Source organism: Pelodiscus sinensis, chromosome 13 (genome assembly GCF_052426305.1).
Source record: "Pelodiscus sinensis isolate ZL-2025 chromosome 13, ASM5242630v1, whole genome shotgun sequence".
In the NCBI taxonomy this organism is placed as follows: Eukaryota; Metazoa; Chordata; order Testudines; family Trionychidae; genus Pelodiscus; species Pelodiscus sinensis.
In genome coordinates this window covers 18,236,854-18,264,851 of record NC_143064.1, presented here as the reverse complement: position 1 = coordinate 18,264,851, position 27,998 = coordinate 18,236,854, and the positions used below count along the sequence as shown (strand labels likewise).

The 27,998-nt window shown below is 40.2% G+C and overlaps 1 protein-coding gene and 1 long non-coding RNA gene across 2 annotated transcripts in view; one reads left to right on the top strand and one right to left on the bottom strand.

Moving 5' to 3' along the window:
* Positions 1 to 27,998, top strand: part of TENM1 (teneurin transmembrane protein 1) — a 744,434-nt gene that overhangs the window by 69,295 nt on the left and 647,141 nt on the right. The gene's annotated exons all lie outside the window — the stretch shown is intronic.
* On the bottom strand, positions 83 to 27,152 carry LOC142831244 (uncharacterized). The gene is made up of 3 exons (XR_012906918.2): positions 26,214 to 27,152; positions 12,392 to 12,466; positions 83 to 475 (listed from the first exon to the last, which is right to left on the bottom strand). It is a non-coding gene; the product is annotated as an uncharacterized LOC142831244 (long non-coding RNA).

The following is a 27,998-nucleotide window of genomic DNA, read 5'->3' as shown; positions in this document are numbered from 1 at the left end:
CAAAGCCGCCCAGGCGGCGGCTTTGCTCAGGTGTCCCTGGTCTGCTGGGGGGGTCCAGCGGGGATTCCCCCAGCAGACCAGGGAGACCGGGAGAAGCTTTTCTCGCCCTGGAGGACATGGGTGGCGACCCGCCGCCCGTGAGCTCCGGGGCGAGAAAAGCCCTGTTTGTAAGTGCGGATCCGACATAAGTTGGATCCGCGTAAGTCGGGGACTGCCTGCACTTAAACTCTTTCAACATATAACAAAAATTATATAGTCTCAACAATCAAACAATCATGTAATATGATGCATAGCTGGAAAGGTGTGTGAGTTACTATGTCCTCTTCTTAGAGACAAGATTGCATTCCCAGCTCAACACTGACACAGGGTATGAGGAATTTAGAGTTGCTAGGAGTATTTATTTGCAACTATGGCTCTGTGATGGAGCACGAAGAGAGATGGAAATTAAATGTTCTTCTTGTTCTCTGGGAGTGAACTGCAGAGTAAACAAAACAAAACAAACAAAACAAGAAGCTGACATATCAGAAGACTGAAAAGGTACAGGCAGCATAAACTTTGTAAATTAAGAAGAAATGACTAGATTTAGCATATGATGTGCTTTGATTCTTGAAGTGCTTTTGGCAATAAAAACATTACCTTAATTTTGAAGTATATTTTCTGTTATGTGTGTTTTTATTTTAAAAATTATACTAAACATAGGGAATTGCATGCTGATTGCCACAGGCTATGAGTAAAGGGATTTTAGAAAAAAAATATGAATAACAATACCACTTCTACCTTAATTATTTTCCTTAACTTTTCTTTTTACTGTCTTATCATCCTAGAGTGCCCTTTAAATCAGGATACCGATGACACTTTTGTTTCCAATTAACAGTAAAGGCCTTCTTTAATCCTTTGACTTCTTTATGAGATAAATTTATATTTCCTAGACTAACATGCATGACAACATAATTCTTAGTCTACACTCATTAATATTCAACTTCTTTGCTTTAATAGGGGAAAGGAAGAAGAATATAATGTCATTTGCTTATCTAAAGCAGCAAGGACTTTTCTAATATTCACAGACAAGAAAGAATGTTTAAATTATCTTGAAGCTATGACACAGTTGGCCAAAAGCAGGTCATTCAAAGTTAAGCCTGACACTCACAATTAAATAGACCTACATATGGGATTTTCCAGCACAGCAGGTAGGAGAAATCCAGACAGTTGGATTCACTTTCTTACTTCATTGTTCTAAGACTAAGATTTGTGCCTTGAAAACCAGAGATCCCCAGGGATCTCCTGGTGCCTATGTGACAAAGCACTACTGTGCTTCAGCACTGCCTCTTATCTTCCATGTGCCCAGTGGCTAAAACTTCATGGGTCAAATCTTCAACTTGTGTAAATCAGCAGAGCTCTATTAATTTTATACTAACTGGGCCCATATCTCTCTGCATTTGAAACCTCAGAAGAATAAGGATACTTTTTATTTTATTTTGTCTCATTTAACCAGTTTTCTCATTGCAATATATTTCATCCAAATGTTACTTAACATTTTTATATATTTCTTAGCATTTCAGTTCAACTACAGCATAAATGTATGTTTCCATCCCTTTTATACTGGCACACAATTATTCATTTGCAATTTATCACTGATTTAAAATATTAAAGTGAAAATGAAAATAAAATAGAATGCCTGTTTGATCACTTTTTGGGAGAGGTAAACAAAGAACAAAAAACACAACCAATTTTTGATCTTAAGAGACATATTAGCACCAGAATTGTTGATGTGGCAATTAGGTCTTAAAAAAGCCAAATACAGAAGCTTGAACAATTAAGGTCTTTCTGTTATACAACATTCATTTAATGTAATAGAAAAAAAAATCCCTAAAGCTTATCCCATCAATTCTGCTCTCCACATCCCATTTAAATGCCATGCACTATATTTACAACAATAATAAACTCAGCCAATTATAGGCTGATTATTTCATCCAAGTTGGGAATCAAGATTTGTATTTTTTGTGTGAACTTTCACTGCATGGAATATCCTGAAACTTTACAAATGAATAAGAGACCTGTACTAGTAATAAATTTTATTGCACAATGAAAAATTTTAGGTCAGCAACATTACAAATAAAACACAATATACTGCACAAAACTGTTGAAAAATTCTCCATTAACAGCAAGCTTGAAAGCCTGGAAACAGCCATGACCCTATTACTGTATAGATGGAGTTAAAAGGAATATATAAACCTGGCGGTCTGCTGAGGATGAAATAAGAATAATGCTGAGCTGTAACTGAAAAAAGTTAGGTCACCCTGGCCTATCTGAAGTATTATTAGTATGGTAAATTCATAAAACAGATTTAAAAATAGTCAGTCAGAACAGTATATAGGGAAGAAGCAAGTATTCCTTTTTTGGGGAAATAATCCTTTTAGATAGTGTATTTGCAATGTATTCTATGATATTGCATACTGAGATGAGGTTTCTTCATCCTAGTCAGAGATATTCCAAAAGCATCAAAATTTGCTAAACTAAAGGAAACTAGAAAAGTGAGAATAATTCAAATTAAGGAGTGATAGCCCAAGTAGCATTCTTAGGAGACTGAAGGAGCAGCTATGTAAGTGACTGTTTCCCTTTCTTATTTGTTTTCCTATAGTAGTAAGTTGAGGGTCAGGAACATGGAGTCAGCAGGCCTAAATAGAGACCTGTAACATGAAAACAGCAACAGGCCTGCAATCTAGTGAGCAAGACTTTGGTTCAGTAACACAGGAGCCAAGAAAGAGGCCCTACTGATAACTGTGTAATTGTGTAAGTTAGGTAGAGCATGGAAGGACACAGGGAGGCACTGGGTACAAACTGTAAGCCAAAGGGGAGTAATGGAACATCTTAATAAGAAATGTCCTGGTACAAAGACTCCCAAAAAACTAATGCACATACCGACCTAGGTTCAGGACCAGGTCGAGACTGACAGTATGAAGGCTAATAAGTAAGCCCCCCTTCCATAAGGTGAGGGGTGGTAACTAGGCAACAGAGGGTGGCAACCTGGTACGTAAAGAAGTTGTTTGTACCTGTCTATAAAAGGACAAAGACTGCAAAGGGTGCTCTCCGGCCGACCTTGGGGGAGGGGGGCACACTAGGTGCCTGAACGGCAGGTGTCATTGCCTAAACTTACAGAATGCACAGTAGCTTAACTTTGACTAACTGCTGTTAATATCTGTTATATGGCAATAGGCCTGCCCGGTGATAATCATGTCAGGGTCACCAGTGTCGTACCTCGGTGTTCTGAACTGTCAGTGTCAGCGTCGTCTGGTCAGGGTTGTCCTGGCACGCTCCTGACAGGATCTCTACTCCATCGATGTTTTCAGCTGCGTGCATAACTATCGGTGCTCTCTTTATCTATAGTGTTAGACCCTGTGCACTTGGGTCAACACAGGAGATCTCTGAGAGGCCCTAGAAATGACAGATGCACGCAAGGTTTGAAATCAATCAAGCAGGTTTATTGTCAAATGCAAAGCTCTACCAGTTGGTACCAGAGATCAGTACAATGTTAAACCACTGAGCACTCTGGCCCACATTGACAAGGTAGCAACACCGGGCAGGCTTATTGCCATATAACATATTGGCTCCTGCTGTTCATGATTACTAATCCTTGCATATGTATGTATCCATGAGGTTTTTTTCCAAGTGTATATCTTAGTAATATTAAGATGTGCTACACCCCGCTGATGTCAAAATCTGTTGTAATTCAATCATTTCCCTGTCACTGCGCAGCTCTGGGTCATACTGTGTTTATTTTACTCGTTCAGAAAATATCACAGCTCATAGTTCGTGTGTCATTTTCAGTAATATGCAAAGGCTATGGACTCTGGGATAACGTTTGCCCTTACTTTGAGTTGTGCTACTCTATTAGAGGAGTAGTTGCATTAAGGAGAATACAGTTTGTTTATACTTGAATCTAAACAGGAACTAGTATATCAGTTGGTATATGTGTGCTCTAATGGGTGCTGCATTGTGTTCATAATATGTTCCAGAAATTTGCTTTCTGTGTGATTATTCTCTTCTAAGTCAAATGTATGTGTGTGTGTGTATAGCTGAAATGAGGAGTCGTTTCCACCTTTGGATAGAGACAAACCTATTTTGGAAAGGCTGCCTTAAGTTTCAGAACAAATGTTACTTTTTACAAATGAAAAGATAGTTCACCAGCCGTTTCTTGCAGTGGGGCTACTTGTGATTAAGCATTTAACAGCATGACTAAGGGTTGTGTAGTCTAGCTTTAAAGGGTCAGTTGCATATTTCAGCACAATCCCATGTTTGCAGGCAGTGCTGAGCTACCTAGCACTCTGGGAAAAACACATGTGCTGCTATAATCTTTAAAGTGTGCAGCATACTCCCTGCTCAGCTTCCCTTACACTTCCAACATCACACATAATCAACAATAGAAAATTCAAGTGCCTTCACTGGAGAAAATGTGGATGGCTATGGGCCATATCCTACATGGATTTATAGGTTTAATTTGTGTCAAGGCTTAGGACTGAGTCCTGGTACCTCTAGGTTTGGCAGTTCATAGGCCTGGCATCTCTGGACTTGCTGTGCCAGTTCTGAAAGAAAAAAAATGCTTGACCCCAGGGCGTATAATTGCTTGAGCCACAGTGCTTCTTTCATTACAAATTAAGCACTTATACCAACTTAGATGCTACTTTATTGGAAAGCTGCAGAGCTAGTTTAAAATATACAATAATAACCAATGGCCATTCTTAAAACTTATAGTATAAAACTCAGATTAGAAGACTTGTTTATAGATGCAGGCATATTTCACACAATATTGATTTTAAAAAAATGAGTTGAGGTTACTCTGAAAGGTGTTAGATTTGACAGCACTGGAAACCATGGTTTCCATAAAAGAAGGTGCAGCACATATATAATAGCAATGCAACATTCGTCACATGACCTTGACAATATGTTCAGTCTTGAGCTGCAGGACCTATTCATAAGGACTTGGATATATCTCCAGCTCATCCTTTTTTACATCCCAAGCCTCTTTGTTAAGGCTGACAACAAGAGTGTCATTTAAAGAACTTGTTATGGTGGTTGTGATATGGACACATATCCACTTGAAACTTGCCTAACCCCAGACTGGTTCATTTAACATACAGCAGCTACCATCAGCAATGTATCTTTAGGCTTTTTTGGTGAGGCCAGTGGATGAGGGTCCATATTTTTGGTTGTAAAACCTAACAAAATATATTTTATTTGCTTTACTGTTATTCTTGAACCTTGGATGGTGAAATGTAAACACAATGCATAAAAAATCCATAAATGAGAGTCACAAAAGTTGCTAAATTTTCTAGTGTAGCTGTTGGCAATTGAACTGGTGGGATATCATGAGTGTAAGTACCAGACTAGCCCTGTTGTTTTTTCTGCAGTTTGTACTGTGTCTGCATTGTACTTCACCTTTTGCACTTGTATTCTTCTACGGTATGCAGCTCTCAGTCACCAGCACAACCTGAGACAAAGTCTTTTGAGAATGCAGAGGATTTGTGTAAATGATGTGCTAAAAAAAGATAATCTGATGGATTTTCATACTTCCCGGGTACTGCTACCAGATCCCAGTCATTTTCTCAAAATGGAGGTCAGGATGAATGTTCAACTTCCACTCTTGGCAAGAAATGTTTCTGCAGAAGCATCTGAAAAGTGTTTCAAGACCTTTGAGGCAGCTGTGGTTAGGTTGCAATAAAGATTGCAGTAATAGATCTGGAGGCTGAGACTGCAGTTGACAGAGTACTTATTATTACATTGTGTGCAGTCCCTAGACCAGAAATCGCTGATTTCATGCAGTACTTGAAGGTGAAGCATTGCTTTATGGCCTGCATCACAACTACAGAATGGCTGGAACTAAACTATTATCAAGACCTGCAATGAGCAGCAGTGACTGCTAAGCTTCAGGAGGAAGAAATACATAGTGATTTGTACCTAAGTAAAGGAACAGTTGGCTCCTTACTGAAACTTAGTGGAGAGTTTTTGGTTGGTCATCTCCAAAAGCCAAAAGAAAAGGAAAGGGCCAATGAGAAATCTGGACCTCAGGGAATGTCTACACTTCATTCCTCTCTCTCTCGGGGAATGCAAATTTAGGCACCTGAAATTGCAAATGAAGCGGGGATTTAAATATCCTGTGCTTCATTTGCATAATTGCATTATGGCGCTATTTCAAAATAGCGCAATTTCAAGAGAAAAAATGAGGTTATTTCGAGATAAAATAACCCTCAAAATAATCCTTACTACTCATTTTTTTTTGTAAGGAGGAGTTAGGGTTATTTTGAGGGAAGGGTTTTATCTCAAAATAACCCCGTTGTTTCTCTCAAAATAGTGCTATTTTGAAATAGTGCCATAACACGATTATGCAAATGAAGCGTGGGATATTTAAATCCCCGCTTCATTTGCAATTTCAGGTGTCTGCATTCCTCTTTCGAGATAGAGGAATGAAATCTAGACGTACCCTTAGATTGACAGTTCTTCAGTGTGCCAATGCTCCAGGTCGTCTGATTGACAGGGTAGGCCAATCAATGAGGGAGTCAGGAGGCCAGAGATCCCATTGTGTGTGAGGTGGAGCTTTCTGACCTAGAATGGGCCAAGCTAAGGAGAAAGCAGGAGCCAGAGCTGAGCTGGGGAGCAGGGCTGCATTAGTCAGAGTGAACCAGGGAAGCAGCCTGAGATGAATAGAGTTGCAGAAGCCAGAGCCAGAGGGGCCAGAGTCAGAGCAGCGGCAGCCCTGAGACAGAGTGGAGCTGCTGCTGGGGTTGAAGCAGTCTGGTGCTGACTGCAGTGTGTAGCTGGGAAAACAAGGGGGACTCTGGCAAAAGGCCCAGCACAGGGTGATAGCACCAACCAAGAGGCCTTGCAAGCCAGACTTGAAGGGGGATCATAACCCCAGCATTGGCCCTCGCATCAGGAAGAAAGGCCCTGTCACCTACAGCCTGAGAGTGTGTGGCCATTGCCAGAGCAAGTGTCCAACCCAAGGCATCCCTGATTTCCTTCTCTAGGCTCTGGGGAAAAGTTGTGGGTGTAAAAATTTAGATCCTTTTGCTAGCCAATTCCACCAGGGTAGGGTGATAAGCCAGGAAGGTTCCCCAGAACAGCGGGACCATTCATCCATGTTTACTTAAATGATTTGTTTCTAATGTCACAATGCCAAATCACCAGAAAGAGAGGCTAACACCTCACAGAAAAGGGTGTTAGCTTTATGGATACTGCCTTCTTCAGTTACCCATCATCTGGGAACTAATTTGAGGATAGAAAAATGGACAGAGAGTGCTATCATAATCTGATGAAGTGGGTCTTTGCCACGAAAGCTTGTGCTCCAGTACCTCTGTTAGTCTATAAGCTGCTACAGGACTCCTTGTCGCTTTTGCAGATACAGACTAACACGGCTATCCCTCTGATACTTGCTATCATGATGTCGCTCATGATAATATACAGTGTTCCACGGATATGAGTATAGGCCAATGGTCACTGAGGGACTTGAACAATTGGATTTTTTCACACCTTTCAGGAACTATTAATGGAATCCATGTGCCTGTTCTGTGATCCTCCACCATATCCACCATTATACTAACAGAAATGACCATTACTGAATGATGATGCATGCTTTAGTGGATTATCAAATCTAGGTTTTGGCTAAATGCCTAGATTGCATGTTTCCAGAATGTTCATAAACTTTGGACTTTTCAGAAGCTGTCAAAGGAGTACTGTTTTCTAGTGAACAACATTGACACTGATGTTAATTTTTCTGTCCCCAGAGAAATTCTGGGTGATCCTTCTGTCACTAACCCTACTGATCATCCACTGCCTAGTCACCCACTCGATTTCCTGTTAAGGGATTCCATACCACCTGCTCTGGATTCCCTCGAGCATTTCAAGCTCCTGGAGCATTAATGGATCTAACAATTATTCTCAATGTCAGCATCCTTAAGTACACTCTCAGGGTTTAGACCATCTATTTGGCACCTCTCTCTGAGCATTGAAAGCCACTTCTAGATGCCTGCCCCTCAGTACTTTTCCAGATTTCTCAGTACTTAAATATACCCTTTTCCACAACCTCACTCAGAAAGTGTGAAGCTTCTGGTTTACATGTTAATACTCCAAGGGACACGGCAAAAACAATAAAACATCTTAAAAGCAATGATCCTTGCTAGCTCACTCTTCCCTCACTCTTCTTTGGAAATCATCTGTGTTTTATCAGGCAGGCTGGGTCCTCTCTGCCTTTTGTCTACTATATCCCTGCAGGAGCCTTTCTCATCTTAAGATGGTGCATATTATGTTTCCACTGCCATTTAAAAACTCACAGCACTGAGTCTGAGCCCATGTTAACTATTTTGGACTGTGAGGCTAAGAATAGCAGCTGAAACTTGAGCTCCAAGATCTTCACTGCAATTTTTTAGTCCTGTGAATCTGAGTCAGCAGACATAGGCCAACTGCAACCATGCTACACATCTTTTATCGCAGTGTAGATGTACACATACTTTCTCCTTAGTTCCTCTCTGTGAGTCCCTTCATAGACTTCTGGGTTATCACTTGCTTCTTTGTTCCCTTTTTTAACTCCTCAACCTAAAGCAAATACTCACAGTATCTACCCACAACGCAACAGAAACATTAATGCAAGAACCAATCCCTGCAACAAATGTCATTGCCAACTCTGTATATCTACTCAAGTGACACCATCACTTGAATGGTTATAGCAAAATTAGTCCCCATCATATTGTATGTACAGTTGGGATTATTTTTATTTTTCCAATGTGCATTGCTTTACATTTATCAACATTAAAATTCATTTGCCATTTTATTGCCCACCTATTTTTCTCTTTTTTCTCATTCATGCCTTCTTATCAACTGTTGGGAGTGGCTCTCATCCATCCTGAATGAATTGACCTTGTTAGCACAGGTCCTCCACATAGTAATGTAACACACTTATTTTTGCATACCTGCCAAACTGAAGTTTCCATTTCATGCATGTGATTGCAGGTTCCAGCCCACAAAAGCTTATGCTCAGATAATTTTTTTAGTTTTTGAGATGCCACAGAACTCCTCGTTATTCATGTCAATGGGGAATTTAAAATACATGCCAGATTTTCTTCAGGCACGTTACACTTTTAAGAGCTGACATTTAAAATTATACACCAGTTTCAAAAGAGCAGTCTCTCTTTCCACCTCCACTGAATGTTAGCAGTCTTCAGTAACCCTTCCCAATCACAGCAGGGATATAAAGTGACAAAGCCAAGACTTTCTGCCTTTCCAAGAAGAAAGTTCTTTTATGAAAGTGTCTGCAATATAGACTTTCAGTGAAAGAATTGCAGAATGTGCATGCAGCCCATGTTTTCTCTCCACCACTGCCCGGCCACTAAACAGTAGGAGAAACATGTCATTCAGCTCCTGATAATTCCTCTTTCCTTTCTATTATATTTTCCAAATGATTCCCTCAGTAAAAGTCACTTCACAGCCATCAGTGATGTTCCATCACTATTGGACTTTTCTACATTTGAAATCATGATTTAAAGAGGTTCTATATTCCATATGCTATCCCATCTGAACAGCCCTATAGGAAGAAATCTGGAGTCCTAGAGGCTAGCAGCTAGGAGCAGAGTTGGCTTGAAGGTATAAATAATCCCCAAATCAGAAATGGTTGTGGTGAGGACAAAGTCAGATAGCTCCATCACCAGGCAATGGCACTGCCATGCAGGCCTGGCCTTTGGCAAGGCAAGCGAGGCAGTTGCCTTGGGCTCCGAGTATTCAGGGCCCCACCGCTCTGTGAATTCAGGGCTCTGCGCTGTCCAGCTCCCGGCCCTGCCCACCCAGCAAGGATTCATGCAGCTGTGTGGCTCCGCATGCTGCCTTGGCCCCCACACTCTTTGGCCAGGCCTGCTGGTATGGGTACCCACATAAATATGCCAACATTTTTATGGCTGATGTACAACATTTCCTCAGCTCCCATCCCCTAGCATCCTGGGGATTTAAATCACCGCTTCATTTGGGTATGTCTAGTAAACTAACCTACATGGCTCTGGCGACAGAGCCATGTAGTCTAGACATACCATTAGTCTCTAAAGTGCCACAAGACTCTTTGGTTGTTTTTGCATATAAATTCCTGTCAACTTTGTCAACTCTTTCTTCTCTATAAAGCTTTTCTGAATAGCTTCACATAACTTGTTTCATCAGTTTGGGACAGAAGAATATTTTGCATGAGAGACTGCAGGAAGGTACTTCTAGAAAAGAGTATAAGCCTATAAAGAATTTAGCCCAATGGTGGTTTCCAGTGAAAAGTTTGAATTGTATGCCTTCAGTGCAAACCTGGAATTCAGTCATCTTATTAAAGGTTTCACTATTTCTGTACATGTTTTTAAATGTAAAAACATGCATGTATCACATATCTCTGAGCAGGCACAGATCATAGAGTATAAATGCATATTTAAAAAAATGAATCACTATTGATTAAAGGATGTCAGAAAAATTCTACCAAAAGAAAACAAACGAAAAAACCCCAAACCTTTCCTATACAACTTCATTGGGCAAAAGCCTGAACCTTTCACTGGCTAGAAAATGTATTTTGCTGTCATATTGTGAAACTTCAGACACTAAGGGTAGGTCTACACTGCAACACTATTTTGAAATAACTAGTGCTATTCCAAAATAACTTAGTCCGGGTCTACACAGAAGACAGTTACTTCAAAATAGTGTCAAAATACTGTCAAGCTGGAGGACTTCTTGCTCTGACTTCTGTAACCCTCATTGTACGAGGAATAAGGGAAGTCAAAGAAAGAATGCTGTATTTCGAAATAAGTTCTGTGTAGATGCTCCCAATTTCAAAATAAGCTATTTTGAAATAAGATACCCAGTTGACGTAGCTCACTTTGTGTAGGTTATTTTGAGTTAAGCCCTGCAGTATAGACGCACCATGAGGATTAGCAAAATTAGCATATCTTTCTGTATAAATACCTGGTCACTCCGCACTGTAAAGATAGGTCTGCAATAAGAGACCTATGGCGTGGCTATATCTGGCTAATGTCAGTTAGCTCAGGCTTGCAGTGCTCAAGCTGTGAGGCTAAAAATTGCAATGTGAACACTCAGACTAAGGCAGGAATCTGGGCTCTGAAAATCAGTAATAGCAGTGGGTGCCAGAACACCAGTTCTAGGCCTGAACCCTGTGAGCCCATGTCAATTGATCTGATTTCTCTGACTTGGTGCTGGGAGGGTATTGTGTGTGGTTATTACAGCACAGACATACCCGAAGAGAGGAAAGATGGTTTGGTGATTAGTGTCTTACTTTCTTGTGGGAAACGACCAGTTCACTATAAACATTGTCACTTGGTCTTTTTGTGCTTCATGACTGTTGTGAGGCTAAATGCATTGAAGATTGTAAGGTACTATGTATGATGATAGGGAACATATAAATATTATGACAGGGCAGAGTAGAAAGCTTGATTAGAAGGGGATAGAAGCAGCTCTAAAAACACAGCAATGACCCTGGTTAATTAAGAGCAGCTGAGACAGGGCTGCTATAAATCAATTAAGGGCCACCTGATCTGAGTTCAGACTGACACAGGGACCTCTTTAAAAGCCTTCCCTGGTAGGAGGGAAGGGGCAGAGGAACAGGAACAGGAACAGGAACAGGAACAGGAAATAGAAATAGAAATAGAAATAGAAATAGGTAAGGAGTGAGGGAAGCTGAGAAAGGCAACATCAGCATTGCCAGGGTCTGCAGAGGAAGGTGAGGGGCTCGGACAGGGAGCGTTTGGGCTTCCTACCCCAAGTAACCTGAGACTCCAGCTGGTAGCTGGGGAGGATTGGTTGCTCAGCGCAGGCTGACCAAAGGACATCTGCCCCACACTCTTTTTGATGGAGAGCAGAAGCCCAACCCAAGCAATGACAGGTAGGGTTTGGGCCACAATACCTAAGTCTGTGGGACAGTGGACTGACCCTGGATCTGGGACCCACGAGTGGGACTGATCCTGCCACATAATATAGATAGGAAATGAGGATAAAGGATGTTGCAGCTATGTGGCTTCTGGCATCTATCCTAATGAAGGAAGAGAATAGCTGGAAAATAGAATCTAGTGGAGACATTTTTATATTTGTCTGATTTCTAGAACTGTAAATTCTTTGAGTTTTTCTAGAATACAGGCAGAATTGCTCTACAGTTAGTATGAAAGTTACTCATTCAGTTATGGTTCAATTGGCACTAATTTAAATATTTCCCCATGTTAAATGAATTAGTAAAAGGAACCAGAAAAAAAGAGAAGTAAATGAAATTCTATCTTGTGCAAAGCAAAAACTCTTGATGATGAAACAACAAATTTAAATCCATGTCTCAGAATGACTATCTAAACAGAAGCAGCACTTCAATAAGATTAAAAAAGAATACCCCAGGCAGAATAGCGAAAACGTCCAGTGGAAATCACATAGTCCCCAAAGAAGAAAACTCTCCAGAAATGAAGAACTAAGATAAGGACCACAAAAAAAATCAAAGCATATATTAATGATATTAAAATCAGCTAACTGAACAAAGATTCTAATCCACAAATATGTACATTTGTCATTTATCAGAGTATTCTACAAATAAAACCTACTCCTCAATGGAAACATTAGCACTTTGAAAGAGGACACACATACAGCAGATAAACATATACCAATTTCTCATTATTTTCAGTTAGAAAACACAGACAAAACAAAAAAGTGCACCTCAATTTTTTTATTTACAAATGGCAATTTTGAATAAATTAGTGACGTGCCTTAGAAAAGCCTCCATAGCTCAATCAAAGATTTTTCTTTGAACATTTTCAATAAAATCCATTCAGCTTCTCTGAAATGATGAATTTAAGAACAGCAGCTGGTCAGAACCTATTAAAATTATAGGCAAGTTATCCAGATAAGATGTGCTTTCACTTACAACAAATACACTTTTGTTTCCATTCCATTAATATCTCTATAACTTTTAGCACGCTTCCTATTGTTAATGTTAAAGGAATGCTGTCAACTTGAAAATCCTATATTGTAAACACATTTCTTTACCCATTAACATCTGAAATGACTAACTACCTGGATCCATCCCTGCCTTATTCTTATTAGAACCCCAGGTAACTCTAGTGAAATCAATGTAGTTAGAACACCGTACAACCAAAATAATGTAGGCATGACAAAATTATACCATAATTTCAGGACTGTTTGTTTATTCTATTCAACTTTTAATGTATTTTTACAAAAAACTCATTTTACTGTAGTGGCATTGGAACTGAACCGTATGTAAATGAACTCAGTTTAAAGGATTTGTCATTTTTAAGTAATAATATATTAAATACATAATTCATCTTTGATTAATTCCATTGAATTCACTGTGTCTCTCTCTAAAATATAGAATAAAAACTAATCCTTTTTAATTGGAGCCCAGTGAATTTTGGATCCTCAGCTTCCAATACAACAGGAGTACAAGAGGCACTCAGCATTTTGTAGGATCAGAGCCTGGAAAACAAACTTTAACTTTATTTTGTAATTAAAATTTTAGTTGGAAATATATTGTCATTTTTCACTTAAACAAAAGGATTCTGATGAAAGTCTACAAGGTGATAATATGTCTTAGAAAACCCTCTCCTGAAATTAATTACTTCTGTAGTATGCATATCAGTATAAATTATAACATTTTGAATGGAAAATTGACAAGATCTCTGTGTGAAAATTAGAAGCACTACTTCCTTACTACGAGAGAAATTCTGTAATGCCCATCTTTTTATTTAAACATGAGTGGAGGGCCAGATATTTTCCAACTCTTTCCCATTTAAAAGGGATGAATTTTAGGGTGCATCTACACTGCACCCATAGGTTGAAATAAGATACGAAATTTGAGCTAGGCAAATTGTGTATCTTATTTTGATCTAATTTTGAAATAAGCCGCTATTCCAAAACATCCCTTAACCCTCGCAGAACAAGGATTACAGGCACGTCAGAATTGCGAGCCTGTTATTTTGAAATCTCTTTAGAAATAACAGGCTGGTTCAAAAGACGCAGAATAGCTATTTCGGGATACCTCTAGTACCCTTACTGAAAACCATGGAGGTGTAAAAGTATTAAATAGGAAAAGAACAGAGATAGTTTAATTTGGCATTTATTATTCAAATATTTAGTGACATATTAGGACTAGATCTTTGAAGATTACTTTTAATTGGTGTCTTCTGCATGAGATTGCTCAGGCCATTTAAAAACCCTATGCCTTGCCTTTGCTTTTGAAAGAGCATTGACACTTGCCCTTCTTATTTCTGTAAGCAGCCATACAAATCCGATAGACTGGGTCCAACTATGGAAACAGCAGTGTCATAAAGCTTAATTTCAATAACAAGCTTCAGCAGCTCAGAAAATGCATAGCCTACATTCCCCTTAAAATTGAAAGAAGTATCATTTAGCCTCTAACAAGGAAAGGGGTAATGAGGTAAAGATTTAGTGTTCATGTTTATAGGAGTTTAACCAATGCAGTGATACTTTAAAAAAGGGGGGGGCGGGGGAGGAATCCAGCCACATTTTGAAATTAAAAGATGTTTATTTGAAATAACTTAATTACAATTTACTTTGATTGCTTGTATTACCTATATTGACATTAATCCTCCCAGTAAATATTACAGACATTTTATAAAAGTAACTATATATCTGAAAGTAAAAAATGTAAAAAAAAAAAAAAGTTATTCTATTACTTTGTTAATCTGTTACTATTTCCTATATAACACCTCATTTTTGTATTTCACTTTTTATCAGTAGACCTCAGAGCACTTTTACAATGGAGTTATCATCCCCATATTACAAATGAGAAAACTGAGGCACAGAAAAATTAAGTGTCATATTCAAGATGAACTGGGCAGACCAGTAGCAGTTCTGTGAATACAATTAAATTCTCCTGAGTCCCAATTCAGTGCTTTATTCACTAGAATCCACTACCTCATTTCACAGAGCTGCCAAACTTGGCTAATTGGGATTTGACTAGTTTAAAAAATGTATTGTCCCTTTGTGCCCCTTTACACTTTGTTCTTGTCCGTGGTCATTAGGCATTCTGAGGCCCTCTTCCTTAACTACAACACTCATTACAACTATGGCAGTTGGAATTGTGTGTCTGGGAGTGTTTGATCCTTTGTTCCCTTGATTGCCTTTGATCAGCCTCAGGATCAGGCTTCCTATGTGTGGCTAACAAGGGGGATAGGCTTGACCTAGGTGAGCAGGCTTTAAAAGCCAGAGGCAGATCGACCAGGGGAGCAAAGTGGACAGGGGGCTACAGATTGGGGAGTTTAACAGAGGAAGTCCTAATATGGTTAGGAAGACCCACAACACCTTTGCCAGCACTGCTTCTGTCTCCTCTACCTGTGCCTATAGCCAGACAGATCAACAAACCATGAATGCCTCTACCCAGATCCTGGTATGGTTTTGCAGGAACTGTGGCTTGCAATTTCTACTTACTGAAATTCAGGCTGGGGGGACCATCCAATGTGCAAGGTGCCTGCTGGTGGAATCTCTCAGGAAACATGGGAGAGCTACAGGAGGAGGTGGCTAGGCTGAGGAGCATCCGAATCCACAAATAATTCCTGGAGAGTATTCATGTGGAGACAGCTGCGGCTGAGGAGGGGATGGGGACGACACTGGCAGCTGGTCACTTCTGGCAGCAGGCAGTGTTCCACCCCTACTCCCAACCCTCCTACTATGGTTCTGGGGAACCCTTACACTGTTCTGAATATGGAAGATAAGGAATCACCCCCTACAGCAGAAGAGGAGAAGCCTTGTATCCCCAAGGCTAGGAGGTCTGCTGCCGCTACTGTGAGGAGGAAATGTAGTGTTAATGGTGATCAGAAACTGTCTTCTGAGGGGGATGGAGGCATCCATCTGTCGCCCTGACATGTCATCTCGGGAGGTATGCTGCCTGCCAGGGGTCCGTATCTGAGATGTTATGGAGGTATTATTGGGAACGATTCAGCCCTCTGACTACTACCCAATGCTACTCATCCATGTGGGCACTAATAATACTGCAAGGTATGACCTTGAGTGGATCAAGAATGACTACAGGGCTCTGGGAGTATACTGGTGAAGGAGTTTGGAGCATAGGATCTATTCTCTTCGATCCTTCCTGTCAAAGGTAGGGGCCCAGACAGAGACAGGTGCAGCCTGTAGGTGAATGCCTGGCTGCAAAGATGGTGTTGCCAGGAGGGCTTTGGCTTCCTCGATCATGGAATGCTATTCCAAGAAGGACTGCTAAGCAGGGAGGGGGTTCACCTTTTGAGGAAGGGGAAGGCCGTATTTGGATGCAGAATGGCTAACTTAGTGAGGAGGACTTTAAACAAGGTTTGATGAGGGCAGGAGACCAAAGCTCACACATAAGTGAAGAACATGGAGAACTGGGAATTGGGTCAGAAATGGGAGGGAGCATGGGCTATAATAGCAGAGAAAAAGGAGGGACAATGCAAAACTGGGAGGCAAAATCAAATCAATATCTTAGATGTCTATATACAATGCAATGTCTATATATTATTATGGGTAATAAGCAGGAAGAACTTGAAGTGATAATAAATAAACATAACTGTGACAAAGTTGGTATCACAGAAACTTGGTGAGATAATACACACGATTGGAATATTGGCATAGAAGAGCTTACTCAGGATAGGTGGGGAAAATAGGGAGGAGATGTTGCCTTATATATTAAAAACGTATATACTTGGCTGAGGTGGAGATAGTTGTAGGAAACAGGCTTGTTGAGAGTCTCTGGGTTAGGTTAAAAGGGGTAAAAAACAAGGGTGATATCATACTAGGGGGTCTACTACAGACTTCTTACCCAGGTAGAAGAGGTCGATGAGGCTTTTCTTAAACAGCTAACAAAATCATCCAAAGCACAGAATTTGGTGGTGTTGGGGGACTTCAACTATCCAGACATATGTTGGGAAACTAACACAGCAGGGCACCGATTATCCATTAAGTTATTCTAGATTAGATTTTAACAAATACGAAGGAACTAGTTGAGAATTTGAAAGTGGAAGGCAGCTTGAGTGACAGTGATCATGACATCATAGAGTTCATGATACTAAGGAATAGAAAAAGAGAACAGGAAAATAGAGACAATGGATTTCAGGAAGACAGATTTTAGTAAACTTAGTGAGCTGGTAGGTAAGGTCACATAGAAAGCAAGACTAAGAGGAAAAACAACTGAAGAGAGTTTTTCAAAGGGACACTATTCAGGGCCCAAAAGCAATGTATTCCACTATACAGGAAAGATATAAAGTATGGCAGGAGACCACCTTGGATCAACCAGGAGATCTTATATGATGTAAAAATAAAAAAGGAGTCGTATGAAAAGTGGAAACTGGGTGAAATTAAAAAGGATGATTATAAGCAAACAATGCAAGTATGGAGGGGCAAGATTAGAAAGATAAAGGCACAAAACGAGTTCAATTTAGCTAGAGACATAAAGGATAACAAGAAGACATTCTTCAAATATATAAGAAGCAAGAGGAAGACAATGGATAGGGTAGGCCCTTTGCTAGGTGAAGAGGGAGAAACAATAACAGGAGACTTGGAAATAGCAGAGGTGCTTAATGACTTCTTTGTTTCAGTTTTCACCAAGAAGTTTGATGCTGACAGGATTTCTAACATAGTGAATGCTAGTGGAAATGTGGTAGGTTTAGAAGTTAAAATAAAAAAGAACACGTTAAAAATTATTTAGAAAAGTTAGATGTCTTAAAGTCACCAAGACCTAATTAAATGCATCCTAGAATACTTAAGGAGCTGGTAGAGGAAGTATTGAGTCTTTAGCTATCATCTTTGAAAAGTCATGGAGGACAGGAGAGATTCCAGAAGACTGGAAAAAGGCAAATATAGTGCCCATCTATAGAAAGGGAAATAAGAACAACCCAGGAAACTACAGACCAGTCAGCTTAACTTCTGTGCCAGGAAAAATAACGGAGCAAATAATTAAGGAATTAATCTGCAAATATCTGGAAGAAAATAAAGAGATAGGTAGCGGCCAGCATGGATTTGTAAAGAACAAATCATGTCAAACCAATCTGATAGCTTTTTTTGATCAGATAACAAGTCTTGTGGATAAAAGAGAAGTGGTGGACGTGGTATACCTAGACTTTAGTAAAGCTTTTGATATTGTCACACATAGTCTTACCAATAAACTAGGGAAATACAACTTTGATGGGGCTACTATAAGGTCAGGGCTGGATTAAGGCATGGGCTAGCCGGGCAGCTGCCTGGGGTCCCAACCTATGGGGGGCGCCTGGCTCCTGGATGACCACGTGCCCGGCTCCTGGATCGCGGACTGCAGCAGCTCCCTGCGGCCGCCTGGGGCGGGGGCAGTGTTAACCCCTGCAGCGCCAGCCAGCAGCGCCCTTCCCCCTGTGGCCACAGAGCCCTGCATGGCCAGGCTCGGCCTGCCCCGGGCAGTGTGCCAGCGGCAGTGGCTGGGCTGGGCTGGACCAGGCACATGAGTCCTGCTGCCACCAGCTCCGCGCGCCCTCCCCCACATGCCGGGCAGGGGTGGGGCCACGCATGCACCTTCTCCCATGCGCCAATGTGGGGGCGGGGCCGTGCATGCGCCCTCTCCCAACTTAGGGTGCAATTAAACTGTCTGCCCAGGGCGCCATAATGGCTCGGTCCGGCCCTGTATAAATAAGGTGGGTGCATAAGTGACTGGATAACCATTCTCAGAGAGTAGTTATTAACAGTTCACAATCATGCTAGAAGGGCATAATAAGTGGGGTTCCACAGGGGTCTGTTTTGGAACCGGTTCTGTTCAAATTTCATCAAGGATTTAGATGATGGCATAGAGAGTATGCTTATTAAGTTTGCAGGTGATACCAAGCTGGGAGGGGCTGCAATTGCTTTGGAGGACAGAGTCATAATTCAAAATTATCTGGAAAAATTGTCTGAGGTAAATAGGATGAAGTTTAATAAGGACAAATGCAAAGTACTCCGCTTAGGAAGGAACAATCAGTTTTACACATACAGAATGAGAAGCGACTGCCTAGGAAGGAGTATGGCAGAAAGAGATCTAGGGGTCATAGTGGACCATAAGCTAAATATGAATCAACAGTGTGACACTGTCACAAAAAAAGCAACAGTGGGATGGGATGCATTAACAGGAGTGTTGTGAGTAAGACACAAGAAGTCATTCTTCAATGCAGAGTAGAGCAGATTAGACATCAGTTGGAGTATTGTGTCCAGTTCTGGGTACCACATTTTGAGAAAGATATGGAGAAATTGGAGAAGGTCCAGGGAAGAGCAATAAAAATGATTAAAGACCTAGAAAACAAGACCTATGAGGGAAGACTGAAAGAACTGTGCTTGTTTAGTTTGGAAAGGAGAAGAATGAGAGGGAACATGATAGCGGTTTTCAAGTATCTAAATGGATGTCACGAGGAGGAGGGAGAAAAACTGTTCTCCTTGGCCTCTGATGACTGGACAAGAAGCAAAGGGTTTAAACTTCAGCAAGGAAGGTTTAGGTTGGACATTAAGAAAAACTTCCTAACCATCAGTGTGGTTAAACACTGAAATAAAATGCCTAGGGAGGTTGTGAAATCTCCATCTCTCTCTATATATATAAGAGCAGGTTAGATAGACATCTATCAGGGATGGTCTACACAGTGTTTGGTCCTGCTGTGAGGGCAGAGGACTGAACTCGATGATCTCTCAAGGTCCCTTCCAGTTCTAGTATTTTATGATTATGGGAGAGGGGATCTAAGTCTATGTACTAGTAATTTATAATCCCCCGTGAGGGAAGTCCTAGGACTTCTTAGAGTTGGAAGATCTTTATCAGTTTTCTATGACAGAACGTGAGAAATTCTCAATCAATTTAAGACCTGGTGAAGCTATAGTAAAGTAAGATGTATTAAGAGAGAAAAATTGTAACAGCGTTATACATAGTCTTACATTCTGCAAAAACTTTTCTAGATACATGCAATTTAGGTAATTATATGGCAAAAAACATTTCCAAAGGTGTATTCTCTTTTCTCCTTTACCCTTGGCTGGGAAATGGATCTCTCATTATGCTTCCATCAACTCCTTGTATTGCTATACATATCTAGTTAATTAGATGTACCTGTTATAGTCTCATACTAGAAACACCTCACTAAGATGTATACCCAAGTGTTTCTACAGCGGGAGATGTTACTCTGGCTCAAAAAGTAAACAGGTTTAAATTCTTGTACAGTGAAGAGGATTTTGGTACCTCTTATTTCAAATAAACATTTTCCCTTCAGTAGGGGTACTGTGCTTTGTTCTAACCTAATGACCATGTCTTTGTAGGTAAATTCTCCAGAATCCTGCTCGCTTAATTTGTCTTTTACCTGAATTGAGACAGCTTTTGTATATTCTTATAACTCTTTCTACATTAAGTCTATGCATATCAAAAATGAATTTGTCACAAACTGTACAGTTGATCTGTGACAGTTGCAACTGAACATTTTAGGACTTCCTGCAGAAGAAAATATAATCTAGAAACGTAGATGAGACCTAAAATGCTGTGCCATGGCTCAACCTATTCCTTGGGAAGATAAAAACGAAACAAATACTACACACTGAAACTGTGCTTCATAGAGCAATGTAGCTGGGCAAGGGAGGATAACATATATAAATAACTGAGCTACAGTCATCAAACAAAAAAAAATTGCCCATCATATGCCACTCTTCTCCATGAGCTTCATTATGCAGTACTAGAAGACTTATCCAGCATTGCCAGGGTCCAGCACAGGGCTGGGGTGGGGCCACGCACCCTGGCAGCTGGTTTTGGCTTGGTGCTGGCCCAGAAGTGGGGAGAGGGCATGCAAGCTGCTCACCAGAGCTCCCTGGGCCCAACATAGGGACAGGGGAACTGTTTGCTTCCTGGGAAAGGGATAAGGGGGAGCTGCTCAGAATGGCCACCAGCATTCCTTAGTCTGGGACTGGGATGCCTACCATCAAGCAGCGTCTGTCCAGTGGCCAGCACTTGCTCCCCGGGGCAGGCCAGTGTATCAAGTGCTGCCAGGCAGCAGCTTCTGACTGGGGTGCTTTCTGTCCCACTGTATTATTCCACGGTATAATTATTCCTCTTGCCAGTCCCCTTCCTTTCCATTTTATTAGAAACAATCAAATTCCAGGCACATCCTATTGTCCTGGCTCAAGCAAACCCTGAGCTTGCTTTAAGTTAGGATAAGAGGAAGTTGCATACCAAATTTGGTGGTCTTAGCTCTTTTCATTTAGGAAGCATTCTTGAACAAATGGACTCATGGATAGATAGACATATGCACATTTAAAAAATATATAGATAGATAAGTTCCTCATTGAATATCAAAGGGTCATAAAGCAACTTGAACAAGACCCTAAGAGCGGCAATTATCTATGTATTTTCTATCAAACATCCGAGCATTTTATGCTGAATTATATTAGGCGTAATACTAAATATATATGATATAAGTGGGGGAAGAGGTTGTTTGTTTTTTTGGAGTTTTTTAAATAAAATCTTTGAACATTTAGCTTTTTTTTCCACTACTGTTTCCCATTACAAGGGAATAAAATGGTTTTGCTGTAAAGGGTATATTCTTTTGTAACAGTGATCATTGAAAATGTTGCATGTTACATGAGACTTTTTTTTCCCCTTCATACCTGCTGTTATTCAGCAGCTAAACGGTTTAATGTATCATAATTCAGCGGTGAAACTAAAGTAATGTATGAACTATAGTAGGATCAAAAGGAGTGGGAACTCTAACTTTCACTGTGTCTGAAAGGTTAGATTAACATTCATATGAATAATATGAATAACAAATATGGACTATAAGACATAACTAGCTTTTATTTATTTGCAGTGGTGGTATAGCTGTGTTAGTTCCCGTATATTAGAAAGACAAGGTGGATGAGGTAATATATTTTATTGGACCAACTTCTGATGGTGAAAGAGACTAGCTTTAGCGCTACATAGAGATCTTTGGGTTATACACTTGGAATACATTGAACTGCTTTACATTTCTAGCAGTTTGACTTAATTATGACAGTTCAAATTCTAGACATTAACAAAGCTGCTCGCAAGCTTTTTTAATGTATATAAATTAAGGATGTAGGCCATAGAATGTCAGCTATTAGTTCTGCAATACACTGCAGCTGTCCATTTTCTAAAATTATATAAAATCTCAAAAACATGTATTGAACTGTGACCTGAGTTTATAAACAGTCCTGCCAATGACAGTCCATTATCTCTTACACTGCATACTATAGGCCTGATTCTCATTAACACTAAGGCCTCTTCACATTCCCACTTCCTTTACATTGCCAGAATGGTACAAAGCAATATCTGTATATCTGTTTATTTAATACACACATGTGAGTAGTATTACAGCATTTGTCTACTGTTGACTTGGAAAAATTTGAATAAACAAAAATATGAGTTTGGAGGGGAAAAATGTAAACCTGTTATAAATTACCTTAGCTAACTTAAAGTTTAATACGGTGCCCATATTGTTACACATTACTTTTTCAGTTTCATGTACTTATCACATTCCCCAGAGGCTATTGCAGGTTTAGGTGGTGGTCTGCTTCCTTGCAGTAATTGCTTGTATACAGCTTAAGTACTGCTGATAAAAAATTATGTATCAAACAAATTAGATGTATGTCAGAAACTTATAAATAATTAATTAAATGCTGGTATACTCATAAATATTACAGAAAAGAGCAATAGGTTCCAAAGAGTAATTCCCTTTCCACTTCTTGTTTAAATCACTAGGGCATGTAACTGTTTAGAGACTGAATTACATATTTCTGGGTATCTATTAGTTCAACTATTAACCTTTGCACTACTTTCTGTATTTGGTGGTACACAGTACTCTACATTTGATTAGGGATTACCCTTGCTGGCACCATTATGGTTTTAAATAAATGCCACATGCATATTTTTTTAACTTTTTAATTAATTTACACAAGACCTGATTCTCTTTTGGCTTGCACCTTGTGTAGGCATCTATACTTGTGCAAGATGGACTTACAACTTTACCAAATCAGCACTTTCTGGTCATTCTCAGTGATCATGATTTATATATACAGTAATTCCTCAGTTAACACTATAGATAAGTGTCAGAAAACGATCGTGTTAAGTGAAAATGTGTTATGTGGAGTCAATTTTCCCATTGAAAATAATGGAAAAGGTGGGGGTTGTGTTTCAAGCGGTGGTGTCTGTTGGGACCGGGACAGAAGGTTGGGGGAGAAAGGAGACTAGGTTACAGCAGGGAGGGGAGGTGTTTGGCTCTGAGGAAGGCAAGGGGAGGGAGATTGGGTTGGGAGTATGCCCCTGTAATGGGTCTGCCAGGACCTGCGCTGCGTCCAGTGAGGGGGAGTGTGACGGGGCAGACAGGCCCCGCACTGATGGACAGGGGGTAGCCCAGGCCCAGCTGGCAGAGAAAGCCCCGCCCCTCTGACCCTGCCAGGCCAGGTATAAAAGCAGAGGGAGCCCTGCAGTCAGGGAGACTGCAGGGTGAGGGAGGAGACCAGAGCAGGCCAGGCCAGTGTTTCTGCAGCAGCAGCTGGGACCAGAGTCGCCGCCCGTGCCTGACCCTGACACTGAGAAAGCAGCCGCCAACCCAGGGAGGCAGGAGCGCGCGCCCACAACCCCGGCAGGTACTGCCTCGGAGGCGAATGGGCCCCAGGGGAACCGGGGCGTGGTAGGAAGCAGCCCAAGTCAAAAGATACAAAGTTTGGCCCTGGGCTGGGACCCGGTGGAGAGGGAGAGCCCGGGTCCCCCTACCACCATTCCCCCTGCCCTGGATAATCAAACCCCGTGCCAGGAGAGGCTTCTCAGAGCGGCTAGGCCTCTAGTACCGTATATGCCCTGATAGAGGGTCCTGGACTTTTGTGTTGGGACTTTGGGTACCGTATATGCCCTGATAGAGGGACCTCGACTTTTGGGACTTTGGGTACTGTATAGGCCCAGAGAGAGGGGCCCGGACCGAGACACGGGTCAGTAAAAGGGGGCCACAACCCCCGTCAGGGGCATACCCCCTGACAGGGAGTCAGCAGGGAATGTCACAGCGAGCGGCGACCCCTCCGCCACTTTGCAGGGAGGCGGGGGAAGCCCCGTGCAGGTGCCGAGCCGGCTGGGAAAACCCAGCCACCGGCATGCAAGCAGGGGCGGAGGAAAGGGAGCAAGGTGTCCGGTGAGGGGGAGTCAGTGGGGAACTGTGTGGCGAGGGGTGAACTCTCTGCTGCTTTGCAGGGAGGCGGGGGAAGCCCCACGCAGCCGCTGGCAACGAGCCAGCTGGGGAAATCTTGTTATTCCGGGGATGGTTGTGTAATTCAAAAAACATTCCCTAAAAAAAGATTGTGCTATCGCGAAAACGTGTTAAGTGGGCACGTGTTAAATGAGGAATTACTGTACTCTGCACAGATGTGAATGAATGCACGAAGGGTGACGTTATAGACAGTTCAGCTTTTTGTGGCTTCATGCCTGTCATAAACTATAGGCACATTTACAGCAACAAATTCTTACAACGAAACTCTAATCTTTTCATTATAGACCAAGCATGATCTAGCATCACAAGTAAGTACACAAAAGTAACCAACAGAAAGGAAAAGAGATGCAGCCTCTATGTTTGCTCTCTTGTAAGATCTTAGGACCTAATTCTGCTCTCATGAATACTGACATCATATTACTATAAGGTCTTTGAAATCTGTTTAATGAGAGGACCAAAAACCCCCATGTTTGTTTCCACCACAACTCCTCAGAGGAAAAAAGGCAGCAACTCATAAAAGCTGTCCTCCTTAGACTCCACTCTCATAGGAGTAGGACTGAGTGGCATTGTAGTCTCTAAAGTTTTACACAGGTTTGTTTTTGAGTGCAGTTATGTAAAAAAAAATTATTATAAAGATATTGCACTAAAGTACATGTATGAGATTAATTGAAAAAATGACTTTGATTATCTTTTTACTGTGCAAATAGTTGTGATCAAAAATATAACTGTACACGTTTTACTCTGTGTTATAATTAAAGTAAAAATAATTAAAATGTAGAAAACATCCAAAAATATTTAAATATATGGTATTCTATTAGAGGCATGGCTACGCAGCAGGGCTAAAGCTGAAATAAACTATACAACTTGAGCTACATCGAGTAGCATATTTTGGCTTTTGGCGCTGTCTACACAGCAGGAAGTCCAAGAGAGCACTTTTCCTTCGACTTCCCTTTCTCCTCGTAAAATAAGGGTTATAAGAATCAGAGAAAGAAGTCCTCTAGCTCAACATTATTTTGACATTATATGGAAATTACTGCTTGTAGTGTAGACATGGACTGTTATTTCGGAATAACTTCAGTTATTCTGAAATAAAACTACTGTGTAGACGTACCCCAACTGTTTAATAATAGTACGATTAAAACTTAGATTAATCATGACTTTTTGTGATGAATTTTTGAATCACTTGATAGCACTATTAACTATTATAAGCATTCAGCAATTATACTTAGATGTTGAATTCTTATCTAGCAGCCTGGCAATCTAGGAACTTCTGTGCATATTGGGATTTCTATGGAAGTTATCATTAATGAAATAGACTGTTAAATTTCCCTAGGCTCAACCTAGACATTAAGAATATAAATGTAAATTAGCAGAGAAGAACTAGGAGTCATGAATACCGACACATTAGATTCCTTTTCATTGAACATACATGCAGAAATTGGGGAAACAATCTTCCTCACCTTCCAAAATTTCATTAACAACTTTGGCAATGTTCCTCTAGAGAAACATTGTGCTACATCATCATAATATTCAGAAGAACTATACACTAAAGACTAACCTATCTGAGCCCAATAAATCATGCTCAGATTAATCTGTTCAATTTTGGAAACTTGCTTACAATACATTAAGAGATTCTTTCCTATATTCTAATTCAAAGATATTGATTGATAGCTTAAACAAGCTTGGTCTCGATGTTCTTCTCCTGTACTACACGAGCATAAATTCAGGTAACATAATTGAATGTATGAACTCAGAATCATGTCCATGTAGCTCTAATTTAATTAAAAACTAGCTTCTAATCAATAGTGAATTTATTTAAAATATTAAAAATAACATTTGGGAAAATCAGAATGTAAACAGTAGTTTCCAAAGTCAAGATCATAGGTACCATATGATATTTGAATTCTATTTTGTCTGGAAATTGCCCTGTATTATTTATGTTGTCCCCCAATATTCATTTTCATCACAGTATGGTACCTTTATTTTTGTGTGTTCTCACTGTTGAAATGTTTCACTATTTACAGTACTTCAGGTGACTCTCTGCTGCCCTCTTCTCATCCAAAGACTGTTTCTGGTACTTCAAATGACTAAAAAACAAACTCAGAAGGATATGTAGAAGGATTAACTTTGTACCTGCCTACTGTACACATACTTGGATGTAATTACGATCATATATTAAATACAGAAGCTTACACCTCTTTTTGATATATTGAACAATAATACTTAATTGTGATATCTAGTTATTATCTATCTTAGCATCCTTCAAGACACATTGCATTTTAAACATCTGATAGCAATCATTAATGATGCACTACTGCTAAATCTTTCTTGTGGCTTATGTATATTTTAATTTAAAAAACCCACAATTTTAAAAAATTTAAATATAAATTGATATCTCTCTGACTTAATTCTATGGCAATAATTCAATCAAAGCATTGTGATATCAAAACTTTCAGTTAATGGTGTTAAAGTAATTGTTAAATGCCACAAGTAGTTGTTTTCTATTCAGTATAGTATAATCACATTGGGAACATAGCTTGGATTAGGGAAAACATCTTTTATGCTACAGTCTATTAGTACTATAACTGTTACGACAGATTTTGGAAGAAGGTGTTTTGTTTACATTGTTCCATTTTGATTTACTAATTTAGGATGAGAGAGAAAATTTAACAATAACAGAATCCTAGCTGCTCTATAAGATTTCTGAATAGGTCTTATACCTTGAGTTTCTATTTTAAATCTCTCTAATTCAAATGATTCATACAGACAGCATTTTAAACAATGTTTGCTCCATACATTTCAGAGAAATAAATATGTAAATTTTAGGGTTATATAAATATGTAAAATATTACCATATTTGCATTAATTATTTTAATAGTCATCTGAAGATTTTTAATTTGTATTAGGAATTATGGAGAATTCAGGTAGTAGCTCTATATATATATATTGCACTGTTTCAATAGATACTGTTGCTGGTAGGCTTTTTGAAAAGTGGGTCTTGGTACTTTTTGATACAGAACTGAAAATTGCAAATAAAACTAGAAAATCATGGGATGTATTGAGACTCGTTATTGATTCTACACTTTGGAATTACTCTTAACTATTGATGTTAACATCTGACACACCAAAGTTTCTGGAATGTTTCTAGGGATTTTCAGAATAATAAATACATACTTCTTTTTTAGAACTGTCTGCCTTTCCTTAAAATTAGTACCTTTTTTAGACTGCTTTCTTTTCTGTATCATTCCTGATGGCTATTCCTGAGATAGTACTGGTTCGATTCTGAAGGGAGTTATGTATCCAACTTACCTGATATATGTGTTAGATACAATTTTGGAAGCTGCCAGCAAATAGCAGAAATCACCGCCCTGCATCTTAAGCTGGGGGATAATTGTTTGGGCTGGTTGGGGGAAGAGAGAAATTCTAAATGCCTTGGAGGAGGAGGAGGGAAAGCACTTTATGACAGCTTGGGGAGAAGGGGGACATGTAAAACCCCTGGAAAGGGGGCCAGTGTGGTGGTTGACTCATCACTCAGGAATGAAGCTATTTTAAAAGGTCAGCCCATAATGGGATCCCCTCCCACACCAGTTACTCATGGAGCAGGCTGGTTCCTATTCTGTCCCTATTCTGGTAGCAAATATACCAGCTTATTAGCTATCTGCTCTGGGCATTATGCTAGCCTCCCCATTGAGAGAGGCTGGGAAGGCTGGGCTCTGTTCATGTATAATATAGTGGGTGGTATCACAAATTATTATTTAAGAG